This window comes from Manacus candei, unplaced genomic scaffold, assembly GCF_025592945.1.
Source record: "Manacus candei isolate 608988 ecotype Guabito, Panama unplaced genomic scaffold, ASM2559294v1 h1tg000061l, whole genome shotgun sequence".
Taxonomy (NCBI): Eukaryota; Metazoa; Chordata; class Aves; order Passeriformes; family Pipridae; genus Manacus; species Manacus candei.
The window spans coordinates 6,451,605-6,466,847 of NW_026138109.1; the positions used below are offsets into that span (position 1 = coordinate 6,451,605).

Genomic DNA, 15,243 nt, shown 5'->3' on the forward strand with positions numbered 1-15,243 from the left:
ACACAGGTGCAAGAACCTCATCCTGTTCCTTCTGGAGCCAGTGCTGAGCACATGCAAACATTGGTGGGCTAGCACTACATACAGAAAATTAAGACACCAGACTCATTATTAAGAACCAGCATTTGCAGATGCACCATAACCCAGTATGCAAAAGGAAAAAAATGCACAGGAAAACATAGCTGAAATCTGGGTTCCTATGCAAGTTTTTACTGTTTTCTCCTAGAAGAAGAAATGAAGAAATTGTCCTACCTGGCTGTTTTGTGTCCTCTTTTCTACCTGAAGCTGTTTGTCACAACAAGCAGAAGGGATTGTTTTCAGCACCATACAAAAAGACGCAGCTTCTTTTAAACTCCCTGGATGGTTCCTCCACGGAGCATGCCAGCCTTCTCCCCAGCTGGGAGGTGAAGCTCACGGGAGCACAACACGCTTTCCAGGATCTGGAGGCAAACCTGTGCAGGGGCACACTGAACACGATCCAGAAGTTACAGGATGTCTTGGCTTGTTCCGTGTACTCGATAAGGGCTGCAAGAGAAAAGGCAAAGTTCCCGGGGCTGTGGGTGGAACATGGCACCGTGCAGCACTGAGCAAATAAAAGGCAATTGATCGTTGGACTCGGGTGTGACACCGGGTATTACAAAGGTTTATGTACCATAGGCAGGACTCTGTATTTCATCTGAGAGAAATGCAGCCCAAAAAACCCACTGGTGCACCCTGCTGCAGCTAAAGCAACAGCGGGACGCTGAGCTCAACTTTAGGCCATCAGCGGATTTGTCTTCTTGGTCAACACTCAGATGGAGAATTCCAATCACAAGTTATATTCTTTCTTACAGGTCAGATATTTCACTATCTCCCATAAGGACTTATAAAATGTATACCACTTCTGTGGGGTAGTCGATTATTTGGGAGATTTGTGGTGCCAAATACAACAGGGTACTGATTCAAGTTTCTGGATTCCATGGCTATAAAAAAACCCCATCTAAGTTCAGCTTTTGACACAAAGTTTTTTGTTTCAATGCCCTCTTCAACCTGAAAAAAAAGTTTACAATGATAATTCTGAGATGGAGAAGAGGCAGAACTAATCTAAAAAAATCACCCCAGTACAACTGTGATAGGGTGCAATAGGAAAACTTAAGACAAAATTAAATTGTCTAAATAATGACATTTATCTGCAACACCAGTATTGCATCTTTTCCTACAATTCAGTAATGCAAACTTCCAGTACTAATTCACAAGCATTGACTAGCTCCTGTAAGTCCTTTTTGCCACCTACTTTTAGATTCAATGACACTTTCTGCCTGAAAAATTCTGAATTAATGTCAGGTTGAAATAGATAAAGATTTTTTTTTTTTTTTTTTTTTTAACATTCCTTGCAATATGCTAAATTATTGAAGCAGAAGCCTTTCTAAAATGTAATTCACATGTCCTTAACCATCTTATCTATTTGGGGTTTTTTTTGTATTCTGTCTGTTCTTGGCTAACAAAAAGAGATTTATCAGTACCACTTTCTCTGCAGCCCTTTTTAAACTAAATCTGTTCTTTGGCTTTCAATGCAGCAGGTGAAATTGCAAACATAGCAGTGAAAGCTTACAATTTTATTTGAAGATCTCTCATTAGGTAGTGGACCATGGTTATGACTAATAGGGTCATGTGGACATGACCTAAAGAAGGAAGGATAACAGACCGAGCGACACTGAAATGAGATTCAGATCCCCTCTCATATCTGTGGCAGATCCTGAGTGAGTGAATAAATGCTGCTGTGCTTCTATTTTCTTATTCATAAAAGGGAGCAATAATTCTTCACTTCATCAAGAGACCAAGTAGCAAACATCAGCAACTAAAAGGTGTTTAGAGACACACCAGTGATATCTCAGAACATGAGAATTTTTCAGTCTCTTTCATATAACAAATGCCTTATATAACAGAGGCTGTCTCAAAGTCCTGTTAAAAACACTTTTTTTTCCCCCCAGAATGGGAATACTCACTTCTGTGTGGGGTAGAAATGAATAAGCTCTTTTTCTGTTTACTTTCCAGTTCATGTATCAGTTCATGATATTACTATTGAAACAGAAGGTCTTCATAAGGAAAAAAGGTGCCACAGAGAGCAGATTTTAGTTTTAATACCAACAGAAATATGACAGCCTCTCCTGTTAGCGTTTTGCCTCCAAGCACTATAGCTATGAGTCAGCGAGCTGATAGGAAGACTTTCACACAGCCTTCAGAATCAGCCTTGGAGGATACACAAAATTACAATTCTTTCCTGTCTCTGCTGTGTTGGTCACTAAAGTAAAAATAACTTCAAAGTAACAATGGTTAACAATTTGGAACTAGGAGTGCAGCTTTAGGTTAAAGTTTTTGTAGCACGAGAACTCCCTTTGTTTGGAGTTAAAAAGCTACTGTTTAAGAATGATGCAATTTTTAAGGGGAAAAGAAAGGCATGCTGCTGCCTGATGGAAAGCTGTGTTGCAAGAACTGCTTACGTGATCTGCTCTTCCCTTAATGACTCTCAGCTCTTTTCCAGAAGATTTCTTCCAGAGAAGTTCTTTCCAAAGCTGTTGTCTTCTTTACAAAATATTGGGGAGCATTTCCCCTCTCTCCCATCTTGTGGAGTATGGGTGGTACCAATAGGTACCAATAACCTCTTTTTCTCATGCTCAGTGAATTCAGTGTCTGTACATAGCTACTGACTGTGTTTCTTCACCCTCAGTTTCTGCTTTATAAATATCCTGCTGTGTTGTGGCTTCCTTCTGTAGCTGTAAAGTGCTGGGAAAGAGGCATGGCAATGGACAGAACTCTTGTGAATTCTTGTGGGTACTCATCCTCCCAGCAATAAGCACACCAGCCATCTCAGAGTAAGAAAATTTAGAATGACACTGATGGGTGAAGCAAGAAGGTTTGGCCCTTCTGCATATCCAAAAAGATGGATAAAACCAGCCTACCTGAAGACAAGTCCTGAAACACAGATGCGTTCATGAGCCACATTCAACTTTTTGGGGCATCCTTCTCTAGGTCTTTGCCATGCAAGAGACCAAATGGTTTATCAGGTATACATAACCAAGTATCTAAGAACATGTACTGGTTGGGTTGAAGAGAAGTGGGCACTTTCATTTACGGATGCCAAAGCTCAGACTGGTTTGGCACAGAACTTCCTGCAAACGAAGAGGTTATGCTACAAATCATCAGGGCAGTTTCATGGGTCATCAGCTTCTACTCAAAACCCACCCCCAGAAGCTCCTGTTTGCCCTTATCCTCAGACTGGGAGCTGATACGGAAAACAAAAAAAGAAGTTTATTTATTTGCATTTTCACTGCATTGTTTCTCTTATGGTGTTTCTCTTGAACACTGAGAAATTATAAGAATTAAGGGGTGTTCCTCTAGGGAGACGACATGGCCAACAGGCCAGCTGAGGTGCCTTTACATCAATGCCTGCAGCATGGGTAGCCAACAGGAGGAGCTGGAAGCCACTGTGCTGCTAGAAAGCTTAAACCCTGTTGCCACCACCAAAACTTGGTGGGACAAATCCCATGACTGGAGTGCAGCTGTTGATAGCTTCGGACTGATCAGAAGAGGCTGGAGAGGAAGGAGAGGCAGAGGGATTGCCCTCTGCATCAAGAGTTGGATTGAGTGTGAAGAGCTGTCTTTGAATAACAGCAACTAGCAAGTCCAAAGCCTGTGGGTAAGAATCAGAGACCAAGGAAACAAAGGGAACCGTGCTGTTGATGTCTGCTACAGGTTGCCTGACCCAAGGGAGCCTATTGACAAATCCTTCTTGCTCCAGGTATGAGAGGCATTGCTCTCACAGGCTCTTGTCCTATTGTGGGACTCCAACCACCCTGATATCTGCTGGGAAAGCAGCACAGCAAGCTGTAGACAATCCAGGAGACTCCTAGAAGGCATGATGGATAAATTCTTGACCCAGGTAATAGACAGCCCTAGCAGAGGGGGTGCATTACTGGATCTGTTGGTCAACAAGACAACACAAACAAGATAATTGGGGACATCAAGATTGGAGGCAGCCTAGGCTGAAGTGATCATGCATTAGTGGAGTTTCAGTCCTAAGGGACATGGGTCAGGTAAGAAGTAAATTTAGGCCCCTGAACTTTAGGAAAGAAGACTTCCAGCTCTTTAGGGAGACTGCTGGTGAGATCTCCTGGGACAGGGGAGTGGAATAGAGCTGGCAGATCTTTAAGGAAGTCTTCCATAGAGCACGAGAGCTAGCAATCCCCAGAATTAAGAATTCAAGCAAGGAAGGACTGACCAGCATGGCTGAGCAGGGACCCATTGATCAAACTAAAGGGAAAGAAGAAAATGCACAAACAGTGGAAGTTAGGACAGGTGACCAAGGAAGAGTATAGAGATGAAGTAAAGTTGTGTAGGGATGGGGTGAGGAAGGCCAAGATGAAGCTGGAACTGAACCTGGCAAGGGTTGCAAAGAATAATAAGGAAGGGCTTATATAGGTATATTAACCAGAAAAGGAGGGTCAAAGAAGGTGCAACCCCTGATAAACAATGCTGGAAAACTGGAAATGATGGGTGAGGGGCAGGCTGAGGTACTCAGCAGCTTTTTTGCCTCAGTCTTGGCAACTTCTCTTCCCACACCTCTTGAGTGCGTGGACAGAAGGATGGGGACTGGGGGAAAAACGTCCCTCCCACTGTAAGAGAAGATCAGATTCATGACCACCTGAGGAAACGGAACATACATAAGTCTATGGGACCCCATGAGATGCATCCCAGAGTCCTGAGGAAACTGGCTGATGTAGTTGCTAAGCCACTCTCTATGATATCTGAAAAGTCATGGCAGTCAGGAGAAGTCCCAGGTGACTGGAAAAGGGGAAACATTGTACTCATTATTAAAACAGGGGAGAAAGGATGACCCTGAGAACTACTGACCTGTCAGCTTCAGGTAAGGTCATGGAACAGATCCTCCTAGAAGATGTGCTAAGGCACATAGAGGACAGGGAGGTAGTTTGAGACAACCAGCACGGCTTCCCCAAGGGCAAGTTGTGGCTGATGAACCCCGTGGCCGTGTATGATGGGGTGACTACATCAGTGCACAAGGGAAGGGTTACAGATGTCATTTATCTGGACTTCTGTAAAGCCTTTGACATGGTATCCCACAACATCCTTCTCTCTAAATTGGAGGCAGATGGATTTGATGAGTGGACTGTTAGATGGACAAGAAACTCGTTGGAAGGTCACATCCAGAGGATAGTGGTCAATGGCTCAGAGTCCCAGGGGACCTCAGTGAGAAATGGTGTCCATATTGGGATCAGTGTTATTTAATATCTTCATTAAGGACACAGACAAAGGGATCAAATGCAGCCTCAGCAAATTTGCAGATGACACCAAGCTGAGTGGTGCTGTTGACACACCTGAAGGACAGGATGCCATCCAAAGGGACCTGGACAAGCTCAGGAAGTGGACTCATGGGAATCTCATGAGGTTTAACAAGACCAAGTGCAAGGTGCTGCACTTGGGTCAGGGCAACCCCCGGTACCAACACAGGCTGGGGGATGAACAGATCAAGAGCAGCCCTGCTGGGAAGGACTTGGGGTGCTGGTGGGTGAGAGGCTGGACATGACCCGGCCATGTGCACTCACAGCCCAGGAACCAATCCTGTCCTGGGCTGCATCCAAAGCAGGGCGGGCAGCAGGTGAGGGAGGGGATTCTACCCCTCTGCTCTGCTCTGGTAAGACCCCTGGAGCACTGCATCCAGCTCTGGGGTCCCCAGCACAGGAAGGACAAGGACCTGTTGGAGCGAGTCCAGAGGAGGCCATCAAGATAATTAAAGGACAGGAGTACCTCTCCTACAAGAAAAAGCTGAGAGAATTGGAATTGTTCCACCTGGAAAAGAGAAGGTTTCGGGGTGACTTAATTGTAGCCTCCAGTGCCTGAAGGGATCCTACAAGAAAAATGAAGAGGGACTTTTTAGAAGGGCATGTAGTGACAGGACAAGGGGGAATGGCTTCAAACTGAGAGAGAGCAGGTTTAAATTAGATATTAGGAAGAAATTCTTTACCAGGCTGGATGGAGCTCTGAGCAACCTGGTCTACAGAAAGGTGTCCCTGCTCATGGCATTGGGGTTGGAACTATATGATCTTTAGGGTCCCTTCCATCCCAAACCATTCTATGAGTCTATGACCTGACTCACTGGCTTTAAACCAACATCTGCACAATATAGTGACAATAAGCTAGTGGAAGTCTGGTTATGTTCACTTGAAGTTATTCCCATACAAATCAGACACAAAGGGTTTGTTTGGTTTTTTAATGCATCTTTTCAGCCACTGAGTTCAAAATAAGGTCTCACGAGGGCTTGCATCGCCACAACCCCCATCCCAATGAACTGTGGTGCTGGGGTTAGGCAGGGGTTAACTTCTTAAACCAGACAACTTCGCTGGCTGAAACCAGTGTCTCATGGGAGTGTGCCTTCACACATGGCAATAACACAAGCAACAGAAGTCTCACAGTGGGCCCTATGATATGGGCCAGAGAGTGGATGTTACTGGAAGAAGAGAATGTTGAATATTCAGCTTGACCATTTACTGAGAACCCTATTTTATGAAGTGAATTTGCAACAAGACAGCATTAACTTGCCTTCAAAGACAGGATTTAAATCTCTGGAGGGAACTCCCATGTATATTCAGGACAGCTACCCAAACTCACTTGCAGAATTTAGAAGTCTCCTACTGAGAAATATACCAGCAGATGCTTCCTGACATTTAATGCTAAACATGCTATAATGAGGCTATAAACAGCCTTTCACTCCAAAACATATGAAGGAATAGCACAAGACCCCAGGGAGGGACAGCTCTGTAGAAATGGGTTTGTTGTTCCTGATTAGGATTCAAACAGCCCTCCCTGGTGTTCTTAGTCCTGGTTTGATTTGTTCTAAGGCATGTCAGATGTTTGTCACACAAACAGACTCCCTGATACTTTCACTATGATGGAAAACTAAAAATAAGAGGTGCAAGTAAAGAAAGGGAGCCACAATATGAGTCTAAAAGCAGCACCTGGTCATGTAGTCACTACAACCCACTGCTGTCATGAGAACTCCTGACCAAAGTTTCCATTTTAACTTTTGCCATAGTGTGGTTGTCACCTTCCAGTGAATTTCAGGAAGATTCATGTGCCTACTTCCCTTTGGCTGCTGTGAAAAGTCCCAATTTCCCAGCATTTTGTTAGAGTACCAGTGACATAACCTTCAAAGCAACAATTTCTAAGGCTTCTGGAGAAATAGAGATATTTCAGTCATGTATGAATACCTGAAGAGAAACTTTTTGGCTCTGTGACCAATCTTATTAACAGTTAAATGTAGAGAACTATACAAGAAAAGAATATTGAAAGGTGTGAGAGACACCTGTATAAAATAGAAGCTAAAGAGCAGGAACAGAATAAAATCTGGCTCCAATCTCACACAGGGGTGAATGGCATGTTCATAGCTCATTTTGTTAGATGTAGGTTAAGGCTTTTGCAAGGTTTCTCGGGCTCAGCTCACCTTTTCTACGATTGAAGTTAACATAATTAGCGTGAGCCACGATTAACAACATTAATGTGATAAATAAGTAACCTCGTTAATGTTACAGGACTTTGAATTTACAGCAGGATCATAAATTAGAATTTGACCCTACGCACCTAACTGTGCAAACAAGCAAAAGATCACAACACATGTTAAACTCAGAGTTGTTTAACACACATGAACTCCTACAATTGAAAACTTTTAAAATGTTATTGTAAGAGATCGCTGACATACCTCTGTCTGGCATCATCCACCCTGAATTAGTCAGGGAACTCTAAAACATTACAAAATATTTTTATTGAACATACCAGATATACAATCACAATAGTGTTCACTAAGAGCAACATAGTGCATACAGTTCTAGTCCCCCACAAAAGCAGACTCAGACACACCAATACTCATTCTAGAAGAGGAAAAATTTTGGTGGACTTCCTGTGGAATAAGCTATTAAGAGCCAATTTCTGGCCCAGCATAAGTCAGAAATGAAGCTACAATACTAGGTGCTAGTCAAGGATTGGCCTGAGTTTTTGGATTTTCGAGGCCAGATGTCTGTGTCTAACCTTTAGACATTCAGTGCCAAGAGCAGTGAAACTGACCTGCAGTGTCCAGCAGATGAGAATATATCCCACTGCTCAAGTTCTCAAAATTTGCTGTACTGCAAATCTTACATAGATTTTGGCTCTTCATTATTTGATGTGTCCCAAGAGGTGCCTGAAGCTGCCAAGATTCTGGAATATGTTTGGAGGAAAAATTAGGCAGGACTTATACTTTTCTAGGGCTTTTCACACATTCCCATGTTCTGAGTATGTGAAGAGCTTTCCATCTATTCTGAGATCAGTTTGAGTTAAGGTAATATCACAGACACACTTCTGTTTAACCCAGCAGTAATATTTAGGCTTTCGAAAAGAGGCATTTGACAAACAAGAACAAGAGAAATTATTTCAACAATGATATCCCTCAGTACATTTTAAATTGTCAGGGGAGGAAGTTAAACAATGATGTTACCTTGTTAGCATCATTTCCCCTTTACCCTACATGTTTTTGGAGTGCCTGAGTATGTTCCTTGCATACAGGGGACATCAAATATTGAGAGATGCAAATTCAAAACCACTGCGAAGACGCCTCTGATATCCCCCAGCTACAGAAATAAACTTTTGCTTTAGCTTTGCAAAATCATCAAACTTCCTGCTCTCTCCCATCTCCTCTCAAGAAAAGATAAAGGCTCGGTATAATAGGTGCCCTACTTACCTAAGGCTTTGATCTCTCATAACTCTCTGCTCACAGATTTCTGGAGGAGCCCCAGCGTACGTGAATTTACAACCCAGTGAGCTGCTGTGCTTTCCAAGAGGGCTGGCTTCAGCACCGCGTCTGCGAGACTTCAAAGGAGAGAGGGAAGTTATTTTCTATTTATCGCTCCAATTTCCCTCTCCGCTGCCTCTGGACACTGTCAGTCCTAGAAGATCATAGAACAGCTTGTGTTGGATATGACGTTTTTCAGGACAGGCTCTACGCTGAACTTCTATGAACCATATCCAAGGCGAAATATGCTCGTGAGACATCTTGGGTTTTTTTTTTAAATTTCCTTGCAGGAGTCAGGGTGCGAAATGCTGCCATTAGATAAACTGGCCTTTGCTTCAGACACATAAATACACACTTCACTTTGAAACAGCTACCTGAACCAGTAGGCAAGACTGTGACAAAAACAGCGCTCTACTGCAACTTCCTGGGAAGGGTGCTTAGAACTTGACAAAGCATGGACAGTATTTTGAGGGCTTGGATTCCTGCCCCCTAATTTAACTGCAGTGACCAGTTCACAAAGATTATGTCTAAACTGGTCACCTGGGAGCCTTTCCAAGTCTCCAAGCATAAATCATGGCTGCATACCAGTTTCTGCACTACTGGGTCTTGCCCTTACATGTAATTTCTCACTGCTGGGGGTTGTGCCCTGCCCAGTAGAAACTGGAAAGAAACTTGGGTAAATAGTGTTTTACCCTAGGAATGATTCTCCAATTTAGTAGTCCCTCTTTTAAAAAACCAAACAAACATACCACCACCTTCTTCTCCTCCCTCTCCAGCTGGAAGCACAAAAGGCAAAGATCACAGGTTGACACAGGAACAATTTACTGGAAACGGCAATAAGATAAGAAAACAAACAGTGACAGCAGTAATATTAATAACAAAAGGTATCAGACAAAGAAACAATTCACAGGGAAAGCCCACGACATTCCAGATGGCTGCACAGCACCCATGGGCCAATTCATTGATCTCAACAAGAGGGGTCTTCCGCGCATACCACGTGCACACCTGGGGGGCAGCTGGGACTGTGCCGTGCTAGACAGGATTTCCCAGAAAAGCTGTGGAGGCTTATGCCTGGAAGTGTTCAAGGCCAGGCTGGATGGGGCTCTGAGCAACCTGGTCTAGTGGGAGGGTCCCTGCACATGGCCAGGGGCTTGAAGTTAGATGGTCTTTAAGGTCCCTTCCAACCCAAACCATCCTGTGATTCTTCGAGCTGCCTTTCCAGTTGTGCCTCCTGTTCTGGTGGGTGTTTTAATGCCGAGCAGTCAACACAGGGATACACATTGTGATTGCACAGTCTGTGCCATCACTGCATGATGCCATGAAGAGGCAGAAAAGTCAGCTTGCCCAACAGCATGAAAATTAACCAAAGCTCGAGTCATTCTTTTGTTAAAATAGCACCTAATGCTATTTTAACAATGACCTTATGTATGTAGTAAGGCCACATTTTATTTAAAATATTTTCTTCCAGACAACCATGAGTTCTCATGATTTTCATCGTGTCTCACGAGCCTTTGGTCCAAGCTGTCTATTAATGAACTCATTGTGCTATATTGGAGCAATATGCCTGCCAGACCTAGCTCCAAAGGAAAACAGTGCAACTAACCTGGCAGGCCCTGTGGTCGGCTGGAGTGGCACAGGGCCGGTAAAAGCACAACACTTCCAGCATCTCATCCCTGTGTGTCTGCACAGCCCTGGATTTTGTAGTATCACCCTACCCAAGGTAGGATCCTAACAGAGGCAGGACCTTAACTGAGTGGTGGAGGATATTCCTGGCTGAAGGCCCACGTGGAGGACTCGGGAATGCTGGTGCAGCAGGTATGTGGCTTGTGTTGCCGGGCTCTAGGGAAAATGGGGTTTCCTTTCCTACCATTTGACATTTGTCAGTGTTTCTAGCTCCACAAAGTGGTCCATTACATAATTGCAAAACACCCTCTCCGCACCAATGACAAACACGGAGGGGCTGCGGGGCCCTAGAGGCCTCCAGGCACCTGTGCAGTCTGGCTGAGAAACCCACCCAAATCAAATCCATTCTCCAAAAGTGACAAGTCATGAAGGAAATGAAAGCAAAGTCTCTGGCACAGGAAGTCTCGCTTCGCGGATTAGTGGAGCGGTGACATTTTTAGTTTGTTTGTTTTGGAACACTCCTGAAAAAGGAGAAATGAGAGAATTTCTGCATAGGTTTCCTATTCTGTGGTCAGATAAGATGCTCTGAGAACAGGCTAAGTGTAGAAGAGAAGGTGGTAAGAGCCCAAACCACTAATTGACAAAAATATCTCAGTCGTCAGACGGCTGTCCTGCTGTTTACCACAGGCAGGCACAGGATTAACTGAGAGGCTTCCCACAGGAAAGGCCTCTTCACTGGAAAAGCTTTACCTGGGACACACACAGGTGCTGGAGGAGCTTGGAAGGTTATCTGAAACCATGAAGGAGAGCTGGGTGGAAATCCTCTGCATCATGAGTCAACATGACCTGGAAGAATATTCCTACTTGATCCCAAATCCACTGACTAGTACGGCCTTGGGCATTTGAGCCCCATCCTGGTCCTGGCCCACAGCAGGACGAGGTGTGGCCAAGGCATCCTGTAATCCTAATGGAAAAGGGACTTCTGGGAAGACAGATGGTCCTTTCTGGTCAGGAGAGAGTACGGTGTGATGGGGAGGAGCTGGTCGGCATTTTGTCGTGGGCTTTCCCTGTGAATTGTTTCTTTGTCTGATACCTTTTGTTATTAATATTACTGCTGTCACTGTTTGTTTTCTTATCTTATTGCCGTTTCCAGTAAATTGTTCCTGTGTCAACCTGTGATCTTTGCCTTTTGTGCTTCCAGCTGGAGAGGGAGGAGAAGAAGGTGGTGGCATGTTTGTTTGGTTTTTTAAAAGAGGGACTACTAAATTGGAGAATCATTCCTAAACCATGACATGCATCAACCAAATACACAAGAAAAGGAAAGATTTGAGCTATCCATAAACCATAGAGGAGTGTATAAGATCAGTCTCTGGTGCTTCATGGGAAAGGTGGGAGAAGGAAACTTATGTTTAGTTTTAGCTTGTTTCTAACCAGCTGTTCAGTGGGATGGAGAGTGGTGGGATACTGTCTGATCGTTCCAAGAGAATTCCAAAATGCCCAAGTACATGACAGTCTTGGTCACCACAATATAAGAAAGGTATTAAGCTATTAGAGAGTGTCCAAAGGAGGGCAATGAAGATGGTGAAGGGCCTTGAGGGGAAGCTGTATGAGGAGCAGCTGAGGGCACTTCGTGTGTTCAGCCTGGAGAAGAGGAGACTGAGGGGAGACCTCACTGCAGTTACAGCTTCCTCGTGAGGGGAGGAGGAGGGGCTGGCACCGGTCTCTTCTCTGTGGTGAACAGTGACAGGACCTGAGGGAATGGCCTGAAGTTGTGTCAGGGGAGGTTTAGGTTGGATATTAGATTAGAAAGAGGTTTTTCACTCGGAGGGTGGTTGGGCACGGGAAGAGGCTGCCCCAGGTCAGTGGTCACAGCACCAAGCCTGACAGAGTTCAAGAAGCATTTGGATGATACTCTCAGGCACATAGTGTGACTCTTGGGGATGGTCCTGTGCAGGGCTAAGGTTTGGACTCAATGATCCTTTTGGGTCCCTTCCAACTTGGCATATTCTATGATTCTGTGACCTGGCAATAGTTTGTTATCTGGCATTTCTTTCTTTTTTGCTCTGATTTGGTCGATGTGAGTTCATTTCAGCAACTAATACTGTTCTGGTAAAACTGCAGCTACACCACACCAGTCAAACCTCTAGACCACCCCAGTCAAAGCTCTCATCTTCTCTTCCCTTGAACACCTGACCTGCTGTCACAAATGTGTAATAAAGTAAGAACCAGTGTCTGGAAATCTAAAACCAAGTAAATGAAACTTAGAAAGCTAAACCCTTCTAAACCATTAACCAACAGAACAAAACACCAACAGTTGATCTCCATTTCTTAGAATTTTAGCAGCAAAATAAAGAATATTTTTCTGTGAGAGTTATTATATGCATCCAAAGCCATGGAGCTAAATGCAGAGTTCACTGATTGATGCACTGTGGCCTGGGCAATGCAGCAGGTGAAAAGATCTGCAGGTCCTTCCCTGGCTCCAATCTCGTGGATGTTACATGGAGAATCAGCAAATCACAGAATAGTTTGGTTTGGAAGGGACCTTAAAGAACATCTCGTTGCAGCTCTCCTGCCATGGGTAGGGATGCTAAACACTAGACCAGGTTGCCCAAAGCCCCATCCAGCAAGGCCTTGAACACCTCCAGGGATGGGACATGGTGCAATCATTGTTGCTTTGGTGGAGTATAGGAAAAGGTCACAATAGTCTGCAGTGAACTGGGCAGATGGTGGAGTGGTAAACTATGAGAGAACTGGTGGGCTCTTCTCTCGCAGAAGTTGATGGCCTTTATTAAAAGTCATGCTATCAGCATTTTCTGCCAAGTCTCACTTTTCTGTCAATCTCTGAAACCACATTACATGACTCAGATGAAACCCACAGCATGGACAAAATTGGCTGCAGCATTATCAGCTCTTGGTTTACTGATGCTTGTTAAATAGTAAAGATGGTGTTCTGCAGAACAGATGTGAGCAATTACCAAGGGTGAGCAATTGCTGGTTTAGGGATGGCACCAGACAGGCACTGGGTACTGAAATGTATCAATGTCAAGAAGCAAAACAGATGTCTTTTTTAACCATCTCATCATCCCACACCATGCAAAGAAAATTAAAGGCAGATATCCTCAAGCTACATTCTCTTCTTGCCCCCTCCCCTATTTCCTTTTGGTTCAAGCCTCATGCATATTAGCTATCAATTTTCAAATTTCAGCAAAATAACTGATTACTGCAGTTAGTCCAGATGGCACAAGTGAATCCTGCAGATTTTTTTCAATGTCAGAATCAAAAGACTGAACACGGGAACAACTCACCTTGGCTATCTGGACCAAAAAAAATGTTAACTTATGACATACAAGAGAAAGCCAGTAAATGACTTGTCAAAGGCAGAGAGGAAAAAGACTTCCCATGCAAAATGTATCATTCTCCATATTGTTTGCTGCTATTTTTAGTGGAAGAAAAGCATTTGCTGGCATCGCTACAGCTATGAAATTTAAGGGTTGTATATTGCTTGCAGAGGCATCTCTTTACTGTGAAAGGGACCAGATCAGGCCAGAGCAGAGGTGATCACCAAGTGCCATCACACCAATTATCAGGTGACCGCAGGGAAGCGTGGCTTGTACCTGCTGGCTTATGGCCATGGGAATCCTTGCTTCTGCTGGCACAGAAATGTAGAAACCGTTTGAACAGATAAGATTGCAAGTTGACCTAGTGGGAGAGGTTTGATTTTTCATCCTGGGGTTGTCAGTCTCACGTTTCTCCTTTTTCAAGAATGCTCCCGAACGAAGGAAAAATGTCACTGGTCTACAAATCTGTGAAGCAAAAGGTCCTCTGGCAAAGATTTTGCTTTCGTTTCCTCCACAGCTTGTCACTTTTGGATTTGGTGGCGTGCAGCACTCACCAGGTGTTTGAAGCCTTCACAACCTCCTTCATTTGGGGAATAATGGCAGGGGTTTAGTTAATCTGGGCTCCAGCTGAAAGACCAATATGTTCTCCAGCTGTTTTTTTCTGGTTCCAGTGTCTAGTTTGGAGTACAAGCTCCCTCCCTGCCCCAAAGACTTCCCATCTGTCGTGTGTTGGGAGGGTTAAGGGTATCTGTATTTGTTGGAAAATGTTTCAAAAATGAACAAAAACTTCCCTGAAACACAGAGGGTATTTATGTCTTCAAACTACACACAGACACACAAATACACACACAGGGGAATAAGCTATTGCTGCTGCCAAGCTTTGAGAGAAAACCTTAGTTGCTATTGTGTGCGTTTTTTGCATCTGTGATGGTCATCCTCAGAAACTTCCTCCTTTGATGAAACAGATGACCTGACCTAGGCTTGAGTCCAAGTGGCTGAAAATAATTCCAAATAAGGATCTGCAGTCTGACAAGCTGCTGTGTTATAGAGAAGGATAAAGTGACCATGTTTACCAGCAACTTAAATTAAAGGAGGCTCTTTGGCTTCATCACCTCTTTCAGCTGCCAAAGTGATATATCTCTCTGCACCTCTAACTGTGATTAGGAAGGAGGTAAATCACAGTAAATTGTATTTTCTGCTTCTGGAGGTGCCAACAGACAAGGCTTATGTTCCTCAGTTTGCCAAACACCAGTGGGTAATGAGGGAGCCTTGGGAAAAAACATCTCAAGGGAGGGGGGCAGGGGGAAAAAGGGGAAAAAAAAGATGCTCAGCAGGCACTGAAAGCACTTCTTTCTTTGCAGAATTCAGTTAATTCAAATGTACGTCCTCATAGGTTTGTTCACAGGGTTGGTATTCTCACATTATCTGAATTCTGGCAAATAGATGAGAATTCTTTTGGATGACAGTTGC

General features: G+C 44.1%; 1 protein-coding gene across 3 annotated transcripts in view; it reads right to left on the reverse strand.

Moving 5' to 3' along the window:
- Window positions 1-8,886, reverse strand: part of LOC127478637 (phospholipid-transporting ATPase FetA-like) — a 91,264-nt gene extending 82,378 nt beyond the window's left edge. For 2 of the 3 annotated variants that reach the window (XM_051804605.1, XM_051804607.1), the window contains exons 1-2: window positions 8,762-8,886; window positions 250-522 (exon numbers count right to left, since the gene is read on the reverse strand). The gene's annotated coding sequence lies outside the window, so the exon portion shown is untranslated. The remainder of the gene's footprint in view (window positions 1-249; window positions 523-8,761) is intronic. The other variant, XM_051804602.1, reaches the window with a different exon arrangement.
- Between the last annotated feature and the right edge of the window lie 6,357 nt (window positions 8,887-15,243).